The sequence below is a fragment of the Podarcis muralis genome, chromosome 3 (assembly GCF_964188315.1).
Source record: "Podarcis muralis chromosome 3, rPodMur119.hap1.1, whole genome shotgun sequence".
NCBI lineage: Eukaryota > Metazoa > Chordata > Lepidosauria > Squamata > Lacertidae > Podarcis > Podarcis muralis.
This window is the reverse complement of record NC_135657.1, coordinates 91,745,847-91,764,175: the sequence shown is the minus strand read 5'-3', so window position 1 is coordinate 91,764,175 and position 18,329 is coordinate 91,745,847. Positions and strand designations below refer to the sequence as shown.

General features: G+C 43.0%; 1 protein-coding gene across 13 annotated transcripts in view; it reads left to right on the top strand.

Moving 5' to 3' along the window:
• Positions 1–5,451: 5,451 nt before the first annotated feature.
• The window catches only part of GREB1 (growth regulating estrogen receptor binding 1), an 89,707-nt gene continuing 76,829 nt past the window's right edge, over positions 5,452–18,329 (top strand). For 8 of the 13 annotated variants that reach the window (XM_077926341.1, XM_077926338.1, XM_028722556.2 and 5 more), the window contains exons 1-2: positions 5,452–5,571; positions 17,674–17,799. The gene's annotated coding sequence lies outside the window, so the exon portion shown is untranslated. Of the gene's footprint in view, positions 5,572–5,607; positions 5,677–5,863; positions 5,937–16,213; positions 16,375–17,673; positions 17,800–18,329 lie in introns of those variants that run through there. The other 5 variants (XM_077926331.1, XM_077926330.1, XM_077926332.1 and 2 more) reach the window with 5 other exon arrangements.

Here is an 18,329-nt window from a genome sequence, read left to right as displayed (position 1 = left end):
ACACACAATTTGCTTTCTGAGTTATTGCAAACTGTTAGATATTTGTGGCAATTATCTATGAATTGGAAAGCACACAAAAGGCTTCAGGGCCGACTGCTTACCATCAATAATGCAAAATAAATATTGATTTAGGAATGGGTAAAGAATACAGTATTTCTTATTGCACCATGTCAGATGATAAAGGAACTGAGCAAAATACTCACCCCATCCCCGAAATAGAAAACCATAGCAGTTTGAAAGCAGATGTTGCATAGACTGAACTGTGATTCAGAAAGTTCCTGATGATTAAAATGTTGCGGCTGCTACAGATTTGCTGAGAGACTATCAGCAAGCTCCTGGCACTCAGCCCTGCCTGCCTGTAAGATGGAGAAATAGTCCTGGCTGACCTTACACGGTTCTTGGAAGTAATTTCTGAGAGACTGTATGTAAAGCTCAGGGAGCCCAGGCGAATACTAGAGAATCCATGGCAATGTCTAAGTTTCAGGATTTGCCGATTAAAAGCCATACAAATACACACACAAGTTCCTTTTTTAATCACTCTAGATCGGGGTAGGCAACCTAAGGCCCGGGGGCTGGATGGGGCCCAATCGCCTTCTCAGTCTGGCCCGCGGACGGTCCATGAATCAGCGTGTTTTTACATGAGTAGAATGTGTCCTTTTATTTAAAACGCATCTCTGGGTTATTTGTGGGGCCTGCCTGGTATTTTTACATGAGTTGAATGTGTGCTTTTATTTAAAACACATTTCTGGGTTATTTGTGGGGCATAGGAATTTGTTTATTTATTTGTTTTCAAAATATAGTCCAGCCCACCACATGGTCTGAGGGAAGGTGGACCAGCCCACGACTGAAAAAGGTTGCTGACGCCTGCTCTAGATGTACATTCATGTACACACAGACTGATTGGAATGAGAGCCGCCTTAAGGACAGTTACACTCCAGTGATAAAAAAGAAAAGTTCATTAACAGATGTGTGCATCTGATTTCACTATCTTAATTTCCAACCTCTTGTCATGCTTGTGGAGAAATTCATATAATTCATCTCCCTGCACAATGTTTCTGAGGAGAGTAACCACGTGCTGCAACCTGGTGGGGGCTGGTGGAATCCTTTTAAACAGAGTTGTCAGGATGTAAAACAGCTCTTAGAAAGGCATCTGGCATGGAAGCTTGGTAGGTGAAAAATAACTTCTCACAGGAGCGGTTTCTTTCTTTCTTTCTTTCTTTCTTTCTTTCTTTCTTTCTTTCTTTCTTTCTTTCTTTCTTTCTTATTTTCTTTCTTTCGTGTATCTGTTATCCTTCCTTTTGATGCCATTTACAACAAGACGTATGTATTGATCCTCAGAATTCTCTTCCCCTTAAGATTCATCCAATCCTGAGTTTGTGTATCTTGAGTAGTTTGTTAAAGGTGCTGAGAATTATAACCCTGCAAGGGTTAAACCACAGTTCCCAGGATTCTTTGGCTTTGGAGGTGCTTTAAATATGTGATGTAGACATGACCACAGAGGCATGTCTGGCATCTGCATTAGACAGCTTTCAGTGAATGCAGAAGAAGATACACCTCTTTACCCTGGTTTTTGACACCTGAGATGTATAATTTTTAGGCCCCACCTTATTTGTTTGAAGCTCTTCAGAACAATGTGTTTTAGTGGTTGTAACTTGCCCTGGGACCTTAGGGCAGGAAATTACTACTACTACTACTGCTACTACTAGCTTTAAATATATGGTGCAACTCCTATTGCAAGGATAGCAAATGCGGGGCACTCTATATATTGCTGGATTGCAACTCCCATCCAGTAGCAGATGGAGTGGTGGCACTCAGCTGACCTTCTGCCTGGTGCTTACTAGGAGATAGAGGAGGCACGGCTGCAGTCACTGCATAGCAAATGCCCTGGTGGAGCCATTCCAGAGCTCCCACTGGTAAACTTTCACTACCCCAACCTCACCACCACCTCACCCTTCCCCCTCTAAGTTAGCAGCAGTGATGCAACTGACTGGAGGTCAGGTGAGACCACTACCCCACCCTAACCATCCACTGCTCACCCTTCACTACTAGCCATGTTGGCTAGGGGTAGTGGGAGTGGTATATTTTCCTCCTAGGGAACTAAAGGTTGACCCCCATCTTTGCCTAGTTTTGGACAGGCTGCAAAAGCTGTTTTGTTTGGCTTTGTGAAATTGTGAATTCCACTCTCTTGCTCTGCTGTAATGATGTTTCTACTTTGTGTATGTGTGTGTTGTTTTTAATTATTGCATATTACTATACATAACATTGCAGGCAAAGGCAATTCATTAGTACTTTAAATAAACAGTAAATTATAATATCTGCGCCACCCATTGACATTGAAAGGGTCTTAGCAGGAAGTCCCTGGTCCAATCCCTTGCATCTCCATTTAGGACTGAGAATGTCTCCAGTCTCAAACCCTGAAGGCCGGTTGGAGGTCAATTTGAACGATACTGATCCTGATGGCCTGATTCTGTATAAGGCAGCTTCCTATGCTCCTAAGGCCAAGAAATACCTCTTCTTCAACTGTTGGGAGCACTGCTGCCATTTGGTATAGACAGCATTTATGCTAGGATGACCAATCTGCAATGTAAGGCGGGTTCATATATTCATATACAGTGGTACCTCGGGTTACATACGCTTCAGGTTACATATGCTTCAGGTTACAGACTCCGCTAACCCAGAAATAGTACCTCGGGTTAAGAACTTTGCTTCAGGATGAGAACAGAAATCGTGCTCCGGCGGCAGGGCAGCAGCGGGAGGCCCCATTAGCTAAAGTGGTGCTTCAGGTTAAGAACAGTTTCAGGTTAAGAACGGACCTCCGGAACGAATTAAGTACATAACCACTGTACTCCATAAGGTGCAGATAGTTCCAAGTCACAACACAGTATTGAAGCAGGCTAAATTCAGTAACACAATACTGAAAGCGGTGTTGCACAGCAAATGTGTGGATGAACTTTTTATGAACTAAAATGTTCATTTGGATGAATGTGAGCTGGACTACTTTATTTTGTAAGATGACAAACTGGAACTGGAGCTAGATCCTTTTTGGACAGGGTGTCTTGAACTATAATTAGTTCAGTTTTAAAATGAACTTCCCAAGCACTGCATGGGGATTGTGAAATAAAAATCCAAGAAACTGAACTAGCTAACAGCAGTACTGCAGCAGATAGAATAACATATTTTAAAATATAGCTTTAAAACAACCCTGCAGTATGTAAGAGTCCAGCAGATTAAAACCAACTACGATTTCAGCTGAAGGCAAATGTCAAGATCAGCAGCAGTCCAACTCATAACCTGGGTAAACAAGCAAGTGTTTTTACCTAGTGCCAGAAATTCAGCAATGTAGTTACTGGATGTGCTGAAGCCAGGAAGGCATTCCAGGGACAAAAAAGCCACTCCAGAACAGATCCATTCCTCTCATGTCACCATGAACAGAGCTTGAAGCCCATGCAGGTTTCTGTTGAGTTAGATGTTCCTTGAGGTATACTGGTCCCCAACTATATAGGATTTTTGTAGCTCAATGGCGCCTGAAATGGTACTTGGAAACACATGGGAAGCCAGTGGAACTATTTCAACATCAGTGAGATATCATCCATATAACCCAAGTTTCCAAAAGCCCACTTGATATTTCTAAGAAGTCTTCCAGGGTAGTGCCTCTGTTATGTTACTAGGGCATTCATTTCTGTTCAGGAGGGGTTGCAGTTGGTGTACCAGCCTAAGCTAATGAGAAATGGTTTATACCACCGATACCATTTGCATGGTCCAAAGTGAGTACCATACTGCAAACCTGATCCTTAAGGAAGTCTGGGGGAAGGGGCGGGGAATGCAACCCCATCCAGAACAGAGCTCTTATCTTCTCAGCCCAATCCCCTGTTGGTCCACAAATAGGATGAGCTCTCAGTTGTCTGGATGAGCTCTCAGTTGATTCAGCCACACAAACTAGTTTGTGCCATGGTGCTGTCAGGCAAGGAATGTCCAGTGTGAGGAATTAAATCTATATTGTCAAAAGTTCACTTCCAAGTTAGGGAAAGGCACGTCCATCAGTCCTGTGTCTCTCAGCTACTGCTAGGTGTGTATCCGATGAGACAGTTGCCTCGACAGAGAAGGTTTGTCCCCGCCCTTAGCTTATGTATCTCCCCCACCTGAGCAGGCAAAGACTGCATCTGTGTGTAGCTTGCTTCAGCTCCTCCCCTCCAATCCTCTTTTGGTCCTGGGAGAGAGTGGAGCAGGAGAGGTAGGAGCAGGAGGAGGTGTGGAAGCCCTTGACTCTACGCCAGTCTGACTTACCTCTCTGTCCTCCTGTACCTGTTCTTCATTCTCTTATCCTTCAGCTCCTCCTGCCTCTGACACTCATCTCCTACCTGTTACAGGCTCCCCCAGAGCACAGATCCCTTCAAGTCAGTCTCCATCCCTCTCCTCTTCTCCCAGTGCCCACTCTTCGGAATCTAACCACTACTCCCCAGTGTCCAGCCAGTCTCTGACAGTTAAGTTGGAGCCGTAGCCAGAAAACAAGACATGAACCTACTGGGGAATGGAATAGATTCACAGAACCAAGCTGTTCATCTGTTTCAAGCCAAGCTGACTTTATCCATATGGATTGTATAGGCAAATGGAGTGAGATCCAGCTGGTGTCCGCTGAATGAACAGAATGAGTTTCATCTCATGGCGCATGTATCTGGTGGTGAATGCCCATGGCTGTATTGGAACAGGAGCAGTCAGTTTGCACAAGGTGAGTGGTGGGTTAGAAAAGAATCCATCAGTCAATAAAGGATTGCACACACTGGTGTAAGATCTAAAAGTGGTTATGTGAATAAACAACCCAGGATAGGCATGCTTAGATTGTGGTGTGCGTTGCCCTTCCAGTGGTGGTGCAGAAGAGGCGTGGGCAGGCTTTAGGCTTGTGGGATCTACTTTGTTATTTTTTATTAAAACTACTTTGTTATTTTACTAGGTTTGCCAACCAGAGCCAGCTGCAAGATAGCAGCGCTGCTGGGGAGATAATACGCTAAGAATGAAGGAACAGGGTGCCTCTGAGCACATGCTGCACCCAGGAATTTCTGATCAGTATCAGAACCAGGTATCACAAGGGCTTCTGCACACAAAATCCACTTCTGTCCCCCTCCTCTTGCTCTATTTCCCAGTAGCCTAATTATTGAGAGTAAGAAACTGTGCCTGTCTACTGCGCCTCGCACAGAAATCTCCCAGTAGCTCCAGATCTGCCTCTTGTCCTGTGCTGTATAATATAGGGAGAAAGAAAGTGAGCGAGCTAGGAGCTGCAACTTCAACAGGCAAGAGAGGAGAGGGAAGGAGACTTTGATGCAGGAGGTCAATGGTGAAAAGTGACTTGAAGCAGGAGGTCAACGAGAGCTGTCTTTCAGGCTATGGATGGGAGGGAGCATGAGAGGAGGAGGAGGAGGAGGAGGAGGAGGAGGGTGGGACAGGGAGGAGAGGGAGGAGACACAGAGCAGCATCCCTATCCTTTTCTTTAGAGCACGCTGCTAGCAGTAAAAGGAGGTGAATGCTTCCCTAATTGTCATTCCTGCCTGCTTCCAAGCAACAAAGGGAGCCTCAGAGGTAAGATTTCTTTTTCTCCCCTCCCACCTTCTCCCCTTTCAGAATTCTTTCCCACTTTGCGAATCTTAAGGAAGGAAAGGAAAAGCAAGAGTCACTAAGTGGAAGGTAGGAACCACTCAGAATACCCAGGAAGGAGAGAAGGATGAATTCCAGTCCCTTGAACAGAACTGGGGGTGGTTGGGCAGGGGGAGGGAGATAGAGACATGAGCAGAAGCCATGTAAGAAGGGAGGGGGGCGTCCAGGTCAGAAACCAGCATCAAAAGAGGGTAGGGTTAGCATCTGAAGCACTGCTCCAGAGAGAGAAAGAAAAGACTATTGCTATCCAGTGATTTCGGACCCACAGAAGGAAAATGAGTATCTTAGCTGTATGGTAGAACCTTGACTTTTACAATGGGTTTTGTTTGCTCATGTTGTGTTGCCATATATTCAGTGTAAGCTCTTTGGGGCAGAGAGCCAGTGTTTCTGGATGCCTGTGCACATTTATTGTGTGTGTGTGTTTGTGTGTGTGTGTAGATCTTATACTCTGCAACGTAGAAAGAATAAGGGGTGGGGGGAGAGATTGTAAAATGAACTAGATGAACCTTTCTTGTCTTACAAAGTGGTCCTTGCAGTTTTATTGATGAAATTGAAGTGCGTAATCTTGGGAACCTGGAACATAAAGCTATGTTCCCTTTTGTAGTGTTTTTCTTTTTCTTTGAATGAACTGAGTTCTCCTCTCTCAGCCCAGATTCCAACCTGCCCCCATCCCCCTCCTGAAACAAAACTTTAAGGAAATGGTGGGGAAATCAAACCTTCCAAGGTAATTGAGCGCAGTAAAGTGGTAAACGGCTGCTGAGTTTTAGGGAGCAGATTGCTGGAGACCCTGCGCTGAGTAGCTCTGGGTGTAGATAAAGGGGCTGATTCTTTCCACTCCACCCCCCACTTTTGTGTTTTTTTGTTATAAAGGAGAAGGAAATCCACAGCAACTGCTGTTAATGCGTGTGTGTAATTAGTGTCAGATTGGATGTTGGTCTATTTCACTGTCACTCCTTTCCATTCATCTGAACATTCCTAGAATAGGGAAACCACTTAATTTGTGACAAGTCCACACTCACACACCCAGACTTTTACATTTCTTGATTGCATTAATATTAACTGCAGTGTGTAACTGCACTACCCCTTTGGACTTTTGCGCCCCCCTCATTTTGCTGAAACCAATGGGAGTTTTGAATGCATGTGGGGCAAGAGCAAATCCTCTATCTTACAACTAAGGCAAGGCACTCTTACTCTTTGTTTACTCAGAGTTAATAGAGGTGTGTGTGTGTGTGTGTGTGGGAGTTTCTCTGACACCCTCCCCTGGCTTGAGCTTTGTAATCAGTGCAAGAAATTCAAGGGCATTCTCAGAATCCTGATTTATTTTGCTGACTCCCATTCTAACTTGCTTTACTTAGAATCATGCATATTGTTTTAATAATAAAACAGAGTGAGAAACAGAGAATGGAATAATTTAAGATATTCTTCAACAGTTAACAATGCGGTTTTCTGTTACTTTTCTGCTTTCATACAGAGTGTTCCATGAACACAGACACAGAAAAAGCTCACATTGAGAGTAACCTGGTTTGTACAGTCGTTCAGTTGTAATACTGCCTTGCAGTCAGGTCAGCTATAAAGGGAGCTCCATTAATGAAGGCTGAATCCTCAGTCTTATTGCCATTGCCCTATTGTTTCAAGGTGCCTGCTTGTAATTATTTATTACACGTGATGGTATAAGCCTTGTTTTATAAGGGAACTTGGGCTAAGAGATGCTGACAGATTGAAGCTGAGTATTATGACTAAACAGAGATTTAGATTTAGATATGTCCAGCCCAAAACTGATAGTAAACTACTTTGGCTCACATTGGAAGTGCATTTAGATTGGACATTTTATCACTATTGTTTAAATCCAAACACTCCAACTTAAGGCTGTATTCACATTTGAGTCTAGCATTCTTGCATCAGATGGGCACAATTCACTGTTGTTGGTTTCCTATAAGCTCTTATTTTTGTTTTATTATGTGATTCTGTATTTAGACATACAGGCTTAAAAATAAAGCATCTGCAGTCCACTTGATACTTTAAAATACTTTTCCTTATTATATTTTTTACAATAAGGACCATTTCTACCCTATTAGTGTTTGTGATACTACATGTTCTTTGCTTTTGTGCAATTATGCATTAAGTGGCATTCAAACAGCAGTACCTTGTTCTAAAATGAAGACAGATGCACTTTAAGAAAAAATACCATCTAAAATTATAAAAGCAAACAAGAATAGAACCTGACTGAGCCACTTTTTAGTGATTAAAAACTCTCTGAAGGGAAAATATATTCTCCTGATGGAAAGAAGAGCTAGCAGAGAAACATTTCCCTAGTCATGGCTTCTATAATGTAGGTGTAGCAGAAGGAAATGTCCTACTTTGTATCTAGGGATGGGGTGACATTTGATTCATTTCGCAATTAAAGGTGAGTCTACCTAATTTGCACTTTCTGAAGCAACACGTGTGAAACATAGCCATCCTTTGAAATTTGCAAATCTCTGAATTTTGCAATGCAGTTCTCTAGCTAAGTAAGGTACATGCCAGGATAAAATGTACATAAATTGGCATATACTAGTGAAAATAGCATACAAAGTTGCGTTATATTGGAGGGAAATGCTTTGCAAAAATGTGTATATTAGTCAAACATCCAGATATTAGGAGAAATTCACAGCAAAATACTGATGAATTTTCATGAGGACCTTAAAAGAAGTTGCAGATTGATGTAGAAATGTGGAGAACTGAATCTAAGATTAGAAAATGAGAAACAGAGAAAAACAAAATGGACAGGTCCACCCATCTGAATCTGCACTGCACCCTAATCTAATATACATAAATAAAAAGGGGTGCATAGAGCAAGGTTGTATTCACATATCTTAAGACCTTTCTATGTTATGTAGGGGCTTAGGGCCGGCTCACTAAAAAAGGGGTGCATAGAGCAAGGTTGTATTCACATGACTTAAGACCTTTCTGTGTTATGTAGGGGTTTAGGGCCGGCTCACTTGTGAGGCAAGGTGAGGCTACTGCCTCAGGCGGCAGGATGCACGGGGCAGCAGATCCTGATGTAGATCTTTATTTCTCTCTTGTTCCTGGTGTAGGTCTTCACTCACACCTACCTCCCTGGTTGGAGAGGAGACGCCATTTTGTGGTTCACCTCAGGTGCCAAAATGTTATGGGCCGGCCCTGCAGGGGCTATACTGCAATTCTGTGCACACTTATCTGCAGGTGTGTCCTTTTAAGTCAGTGGAACTTAGTAGCAGATGACTACACCATAAAAGATATTAACCGTCACCTTGAATTAGGCTCACAGGCTAACAGCCAGAAAGTACACAAGGCTCAGATGTGGAATGATATGGCCCATGTCACCCATTTTAAACTGATTTCTCAAACCACTTGACTTATTGAGAGAACTTGGAAATTCTGATGGTTTTCATTATTCCTAAACTAAGAAACCACTTGCTGCCATGCTGTTATCCAGTCAATGGCTTCAAGAGGCAAGGAAAATTAATGTCCAGTATTGTTACATTTCAAAAGTTGTGCTTCTAAAACAGACAAAATACCTTTGAATCTGGGAGCCCAATTCACCAGGACGTTTCTCTGTGCAATCCCCATAGTGTGAATGAAACCTACACAAGGTGTTATTCTTCAGTCCATTTCAGTAGGGCTTGCATAAGAGAAACTCTGAGTGGATCTTTCCCTTCATTTTTGATCAGCTGATCAGTTTTCTCCTTAGCATATGATTGGCTATTCCATCTTTTCATTAAGGAACATTATTTTGAAAACATGCTTTTTGAATGGTAGTGTAGAATTAATTGTATGCCCTTTCCCACTAGTGTGTTCCTAGTTTCTTCCTTGAGATTACAGGCCCCTTCAGACATCCTTTCTATTGGGCATTTATGATTATTTGTGCTCATGGTTTTATGATCTTTTCAAAACGCTTTGTGCCTCCAGATTTTTGGAGTGGACTTATAGTGTTTTTAAAATGTTCTAATTTTGGTCACTCTGTTTCATTTTTGTTGGATTGGTGCTGGCTAAATCTTTAGTTGGGGTTGAAGGTTACTTTAATTTGGGCATAACTGCCCAATTATTGTTGTTATTGTTACTGGTTTTTATTGATTTATTGGTTTATTTGTTGCTTGTATGAGATATCTTGTTTTTTTAATGTTCGATGTTTTGTTGTGTTTTATATGTTGTAAGCCACCCAGAGTGGATGGGAAAACTCAGCCAGATGGGCGGGATATAAATGTAAAAAATATTATTATTATTTAGTACATGCCCTGTAACTTCCTACTGAAATCCTATAACCTTTTATACCACAAATGTTCTGGTTTGTTTTTTGGTCCTTCTTTTACTGCACTATGGTGCAGGAGTGCCCCTCTAGATGGCAATAATGAGGTAACTTTGTGGAAGCATTGCCGAACAACTAATAAAGTGAAATGACTTGTAATTTCACCAGTGTTCCTCCACCACTGGAGTGAGCCTGCTATAGTCTGGTAGTTGATATTCAGTATCCACTATCAGCGTCGTATAAAAGAAAGCAAAACACTCAAACACAACACAATAAACAGTCAAAGTGCAATCGGAGCAAAATGAAACATATTAACAGTGTGTTGCTAAGACGTAAAGCAGGGGTCAGCAACCTTTTTTAGCCGTGGGCCGGTCCACCGTCCCTCAGACCATGTGGTGAGCAGGACTATATTTTGGGGGGGAAATGAACGAAGTCCTATGCTCCACAAATAACCCAGAGATACATTTTAAATAAAAGCACACATTCTACTCATGTAAAAACACGCTGATTCCCGGACCGTCCGTGGGCTGGATTGAGAAGGCGATTGGGCCGCATCCGGCCCACGGGCCTTAGGTTGCCTACCCCTGACATAAAGCCTACTGGTTTCAGTGGGGCTTCCTTCCAGGTCATTGTGTTTAGAATTTCATCCCCTGGTCCTTATCTTACACAAGGTTCCTTTAAAAAAAAAAGTGTGGTGGTGTTACAACCCAACAAATCAGGAGACTTGTGACACTTTAAAGACTAGCATATTTATTGTAGCAAGCCTTTTTTTTTTTTTAAGCGAAAGGGCCTGTTGCATTGGTTGAACTGGACTATGAGGTCGCAAAAGCTTATGCCACAGTAATTTTCTTTGTTCTGAAGGTGCCACAAGATTCTTTGCTTCTTTCGTTCTGCAACAGTGGAACCCCTCTGATGACTTGTTTCTTCATATGCGCATTTGTCTTCAAGATGCCACAAGCCTTTATTTGTTGGGTTTGCTGCAGCGGATTAAAGTGATTGCTCTTCAAGAATTTAGTGTACCCAAAGTACAGAAATACTTCCCAACAAGCAGTGTTGGTGAGATGAGCAAAAACAGTGATTGGGGCTACAACAAAGGGGTTAAAAGAGCTGTCTTCATAGCTTGGGAAGGAAACAGGCAGGAACCCAGGGCTCAGTAATATGTACTTAATCCTTGGGGCTTAAGGGTGCATAACTTTGCAATGGATTGAAGCCATTGTCTTCAAGAAACTCTAAATCTTTGTCAGCCCAAAGATGTGAAGTGATTTAGTCCGAAGGCTTCTAAACCACAGAGAAGCTCTAAAATATGCCCCCTTTCCTTTTGACCTGGAAGAGCATTCTTTCAAGCACAGGACTGTGGTTGGCCAGTATTATTTGTACAGGCTGGCATTCAGTAAATAGTCAGCTTAAAGTAATGCCAGATCATTGGAGGAATACCCAGGAATGAAGTAACCATCTGCACAGAGTGGCTGTCTATTCTCAATGCCAGAAAATGGCTGAATGGCGGCAATACCTTATGACCATTGGTGATTGCGTATTCTAACTTTATTTATGTGTACGCAAACTCAAAATTGCCCACTTGCTAAGACAGAAGGTGATTTAAGTTAAACTCATGGGAAGCAATGCAGCCAGTTTAAAACTGACTAGGGGGAAATCTAGTCTGCATGGTTCCAAGATCTGGGAATCTGGAGAAAAGTTCACAGATTGTAGCACTGCTTTGAACGAGAATGAAGTCCTGAATTTGCAGACGTAGTGTAATGGCTTGTCCACACAGCCCTACAAAGAGCTCCCCCAACTGCAGTTTTGTTTTGTTTGCACAATCCCCTATAAGCTCTGGAGTGTTATAACCACTGCCTGCAGGGCAGGATATCAGGATGGGATTGCTACTTCACACTGTCATTTTCACAGGCATATAAATAAACAACGGGAGAGGGAGTTTAGATGGTGAGAGGCCAGAAGCTTCTTGGAACTGGATGTAGGGAGGCAGTTCCTTGTGGGGAAAATGCTTATATTTTAAAAACAGTTTTGATAAGCCTAAATTTAGCTGGTATTAAAGACCTCAGTGGGACGCGGGTGGCGCTGTGGGTAAAAGCCTCAGCACCTAGGGCTTGCCGATCGAAAGGTCGGCGGTTCGAATCCCCGCAGCGGGGTGCGCTCCCGTTGCTCGGTCCCAGCGCCTGCCAACCTAGCAGTTCGAAAGCACCCCCGGGTGCAAGTAGATAAATAGGGACCGCTTACTAGCGGGAAGGTAAACGGCGTTTCCGTGTGCGGCTCTGGCTCGCCAGAGCAGTGATGTCACGCTGGCCACGTGACGCGGAAGTGTCTGCGGACAGCGCTGGCTCCCGGCCTCTAGAGTGAGATGAGCGCACAACCCTAGAGTCTGGCAAGACTAGCCCGTACGGGCAGGGGTACCTTTACCTTTAAAGACCTCAGGGATTAAGTCACATACAGTATATCCAAAAGTAGAAGACGTGTTAGGAGTGTGGAGCTGCAAGAGCAGATATTTGAGAGGGTTTGTGTGAATATTAAAGCCTATTGGGAGATGGCAGGATATAGCTGGACAGTACCATTTAGTTGAATATAGTTTGACAGTAGGGATGTGGGTGGTGCTGTGGTCTAAACCACTGAGTCTCTTGGGCTTGCTGATCAGTAGGTCGGTAGTTCAAATCCACGCAATGGTGGTGAGCTCATGTTGCTCTGTCACAGCTCCTGTCAACCTAACAGTTCAAAAGCATACCAGCGCAAGTAGATAAATAGGTACCACTGCGGTGGGAAGGTAAATGGCGTTTCCATGTGCTCTGGCACTCGTCATGGTGTCCCATTGCACCATATTTAGTCATGCTGACCACATGACCTGGAAAGCTGTCTGTGGACAAACACTGGCTCCCTTGGCGTGAAAAGCGAGATGAGCACCGCACCCCATAGTCACCTTTGACTGGATCTTTACCTTACTTTTACCTTAGTTGGACAGTATAGTTATTTTATTTGGCAACGTCTAGACCAGAGTGTTTGAAGAGAGAGAGGGGAATAATTATCCACCTGCTAAAAGTGGCCAGAATGGTGGTTAACCAAAAATGGAAATAGAAGGTTCCTCCATCATTGAGGGATTTGATGATAAAGATTTGAGATGCAGCTGTAGCATACATGCTAAAACTCACAAATATTAGAATCAGAGAAGGAGAACAAAAGCTTTATTGAAAAGTGTTCAGTCATCATTTTGTATTGGAACAACAAGGTACAGGATGAAATCAACAATATAAATTATTAAGAGTTCGGTATTATTGAAATGTAAACTGAAATAAGATCCCAATATCAAAATAGCATATACTTTTTTTGCTTTGTCTGTTTAACAAAGTTTCTGTGTTTCTGTTGATTTTGGGCTGTATTCAACGAACTCATTGTACTAGTGGGAGGCAGCACAAAAATTTCCGCTAGCGCCCTCCTCAGATCTGTGCCAGTAGGTCAGGATAACTCCCAGAACAGCACACAGGCAGAGAGAGGAGATCGTTCTGTTGGGCAAACACAAATGCTTGTGCTGATGGAACAATCTCTTAAGCACATTGTTGAATGCAAACCTTTGTATTTTAGGTGTCTCGGTGGTGGTAATGATGATGATGATATCTAAAGGACACAACTTGGGTGTTCCCCAGGGCTGCCAGAAAGGCATCTGGTGGAGCACCAAGTTGTGGGGAGGTGGTTAGAGAGGGTCTGATCCATGCGCTGCAGATTGCAGATTCTGCAGCAGAGGTCCAGTTTTTAATATTTTATAAAAATCGGATACTTGGGTGAGAAAAAAGCCCAGGGTGAGAGGTATTGCTGAGCCCAGCAGACTTCAGGTGGCCCAGTGAGAAATTATAGGAATGACTCAATGGTAGCTTATCTGCTTTCCATGCATAGTAATCCAAGAGGAGTTTGGATTTGATATCCTGCTTTATCACTACCTGAAGGAGTCTCAAAGCGGCTAACATTCTCCTTTCCCTTCCTCCCCCACAACAAACACTCTGTGAAGTGAGTGGGGCTGAGAGACTTCAGAGAAGTGTGACTAGCCCAAGGTCACCCAGCAGCTGCATGTGGAAGAGTGAAGACCCGAACCCAGTTCACCAAATTACGAGTCTACCACTCTTAACCACTACACCACACTGGTCAACCCACTCTCTCCAGTTAAAAAATTTCAAGTAGTAGAGCTTAGAGAGACTTCTACTTGAACCACTGGAGAGCTGTTATAAACTCATGACCTTGACTTTCTTTCCGGGGTCTTTAATCTCTATGGAAAATGTTTCAGAATTGCTATATTACCCACAACTCCTTAATCTAGTTCTAGGAATGGAAATGGACCAGCCTGTTGTAATTTATCAAAACCATTCTGTTTCTTACAGTTACTTCATGTCCTTTGCTAAAATAAGCAGAACATCTCCCAGTATTTTAGAACTCCAGACTTGTTTTTGTTTGTTATTATGTCATTTATTTTTGTGTACTGTTTATATTGTAAGCCACCCGTAGACCTTCAGATGAAGGGCGGTATAGAAGTTTAATTAATAATGATAATAATAATAATAAATCTCAGATGTTACCACATGGGGGTGCATTTGATTAAATTATCACTGAACCAGGAGAAGAGATTCAATTGTGATGACTTTACCATGCTGAAATCTAAAGTGTGTGTATGTGGGGATTTATTTATTTATTAAAAATGCTACAGTATAATAAAAAAATCTCCACACAGTTTACATAACCCTCCCCCCAAATATAACAAATTAACAACCAAACAATTGTGTGTCACAAATAAAACTCACCAGTATACAAAACCAAAAGAAATGTAAAATTAAGAATCCAAGAAAACTTGGGCAAATATATGCATTTCTAAGAGGCTTTTAGAGGTCATTACTGTCTCTGCCTTACACATTACCCTAGGAAGGGAGGGCATTCCAGGAGGTGGGTGTTATCACTGAAAAAGGCTTCTTCCCTGTTGTAACTAAGCTACAAGTCACTGGTTGATAAACCACCAGCAGGGCTTCCTTGGAATTTATTGAAACTCATCTTAGTCTGCACGGGAGAAGGCAGCCTGCTACGAGTTGCTGGTATTTAACACTTTAAAAAAAAAGAAGAACTTTGGAGATGCAAACTTTCTGAACTGCAGAGTTAAAGCATAAAGCCATAAAATGGAATAAACGAGGAATTGAGTAACTCTTGTCCTTATTGTCCCCTAAAACCATATTAGACCAATGAACAGGATCTCATGTTTTTGTTTTTTGAAAAAAATATGTATACCAACTACAAGATCAGGATTCAGATCAGGACTATTTTATTGGCTAACCATTTCCATATGTGCTATTTTCCTTACTGAGCATCTCTCCCTAGACCGCAGCTGCTGTTTTCTTGAATCTCAGTCTCTCCAGATTCTGGTAACTTGGGTGGAAGGGATGGCAGACTGTTTTTTTGTTTTTTTTATAGCAGGGCCAGGGAATCTGCAGCCTTCCGGATGTTGCTGGACTCGCAACTCCCATCACCCCCAGCCAGCATTGCCAGGAATGATGAGAGCTGTAGTCTAGCAACATCCCTGATTTCGACAAGAAGCTCAAAGCAGCTTGCATGAGCTGATACCTTTTTAACTATGCAACAACCATGTGAAATAGCTCAGGCTGCATTTTAGCGCCTAGTCCAAGGTCAGCAGAGGAGCCAAGGGGAGATTTGAACTCAGGTCTCTCTGCTCCAAGTTCAAACACACGCCCCAGCATACCACACTGCCTCTCAGAGTCAAGTTTAATTGGATCTTCCTCTCCTTTTGTCTCCCCAAGACATCCTTCAGGGAGTGTCTTGAAGAGCCATAGTCCAGTTCCTCGTCACCTAAGTCTCTTCTCCAGACTAGCTGTGGCCCCCACCCCAACCTCAGATTTATAAAGAGGAGTGGTCAGTTGTCACAGATGGGAAACCGCAACAATGTTTTCGGGACAAATGACTGGAACTCCTTTCAGCCCCCACCTCATGGGTCAGCATGCCTTCCTCCCCAAGGCTATCGCTCTGGTAATTTATCCTCTGGGGATTACACAACAGCTGCAGATATTATTCTCATCTTTGAGGACCCCCCCACGGGTGAATTAAAGCAGATGTATGGAGCAATTGAGAAATGTATCCCAGGAAGTTAAGAATGCATAATGTGAGTATGGCGATGGTGGTCTCTCGCAGAGAAGAAAGACGTAATGAATGCATGTGTCAGTGAGAAAGAAATCCTGCATAAATTAGAAACTCTTAAATCAAGCATCCCATAATGGTTTACTGCGTGTCCAAAACAGGTTCTCTCCCTTGTAGGAAGGAAGGTGCATTTTGAGTCTTGAGGAGTACATTAAAAGAGAATGGCATGATGGGAAAAGTAAAGAAACCATTTGCTGAATAGCTGAATTTGGAAAGAATTTTTGACACGGCTGACAGCTCTTCCAATGAGATCTTTGTGAGGGAGAGCAAAGGTCAGGGTACGGGACCCTTTGGGATATCAAAAGGTGCTGAGAAGAATAGCTGGGAGTTGCAGCAGCCCAGAGAGTCCTCTTTTGTTTTCATTGGTCAGTCGCTGAGGATGATGCCTGTGGACATCAAAGCAACGGGGAAACGCTGTTATCTAGCTCCATCCTTTGCCGCCCCCCCGCCATGTAATTGGCCAGGGTGGGGGTGGTGGGAGAAGAAACAATGGTGGGGAAGGCTGTGAAAGTATTGTGTGCTGGAGAAAGAACAGATAAAGAACATTTGTATCAGCCAGCAAAACTACCTCTGCATTTGTGAAAATAGGAGCTGGGGGAACAGCGTATAGCTTTTGTGGCATTCAGTGACCAGAGTTTTCAGAAAAAGCAAAGGTTCTCCATTTGTAAATGGTTTAGCAGAGGTCTGCACCACTCCAGCGAAGGTGGTATGCTGAGAAGGCACCACACAGCTATATCCCACACCACCCCACACTTTGCATTTCAAATATGTATTTATTTTAAACTAGTCAGGAATTACGGGACTGATCTGAAGGTAGTTTGGCTCTCGCTCAAGAGCTAACAGCTATTGCAAGCTGCATTTCCTCATACTCTACTCCCTTCCCTGAGGCCAAAAATGCCTCTTTCAGGTCACAGATACAGATGGTGCTGCTCTGATCCAGTGATATTAAAGTTGGTTTTGGCCTGGGAATCCTCTGATAGATCTTTCAAGTTGTTGCCTCAAGCACAGTTACTTTTGGCAATGTGATTATCATGAGTTGCACTGTTTGCTGGCAGCATGGCACTGCAAAAACGCAATGTTATGCTAGTGTTGTCAGTAGTGTAAAAATGATGGGGTGTGTGTGTGTGTTTCACCATCTTCTGTCCAAGAGATGGCTCATCTCTCAGCTTTGTGAGGTATTGCCCCAGGTGTTGCCAAGCTTTGGGGGGCCCATAGGCACATTCAGGAACTTGAAAGAGAGCCATGAGCACCACCCCAGCTTCCCTCCCCTGGGACACCCTGACCTCATCCACACTCTGCAAGGCAGATAGAAAGATTCACAGCATGTGCACACATGCCAGTACACACACAAACACCTGCATGCTCTTCTTTTCTGTGGGAAGTGAGTAAAAGTCAGATCCAGCAAAATTAATTCATCCTATTGATTTTGCTATTGGGTCTCCCCAAACCACCATCTAATTCAAGCTTACATTGATAGACTGCACAGTGGATCTGGTACTTGCCAGCACCATGAAAGCATTAACCCAAGGTACAGATCCTCATAGATCCTCATGGTTTTTTTTTGTTTTTTTACATAGGATAACAACAAAAGCATCAACAAATTGCAGAACATATCTGTGGACAGATGATTTTGTGGTGGATTTGATGGAGTCCCTTGTAAAAATGAGGATCTATAAGGAACTGTGCCTCAATTCCATGTTCAGGTATGAAAACTTGCTAACTTTGGTATTCTGATGATGATTTCATCTTTGTTGCCTTTCATTATATGTGATGGACTTGAAATATTGTACTTGGCACAAAAAACCGGCAGTGTAAAACTGCAGTTCATTCACCATGAATGAATAGTTAATCATTAAAGATAAACGTAAGGCACTTAATCTTTAACGCAGGCTCAAACTATAGCAGGTCGGCACTGATTCATGGAATGATTTTCTTTTGGCGCCTGCTCTGTAATCACCCCCTTCAGACTGTATTTTCTTGCTGTGTTTGGTACTAGAACTCTCTGGCCAGTTCTGCTGCTAATGGACAACACAAGGTGCTGAGCTGTGGTCTGTGAGGCAACAAGTTGTGCTGTACATGCTGTCTCTCCAGAATGCTGTTTCGTTCTTTCCTCTGTTTATGTAATTTTTGTCCTCTCTCTTTCATTCTCTCTCTCTCTCTTCCCCAGTTTAAAGCTCATTTCTTATACCCATGAGGCTGTTCTTCCCTAACATGTCTCTCGGTTGCTAAAAAG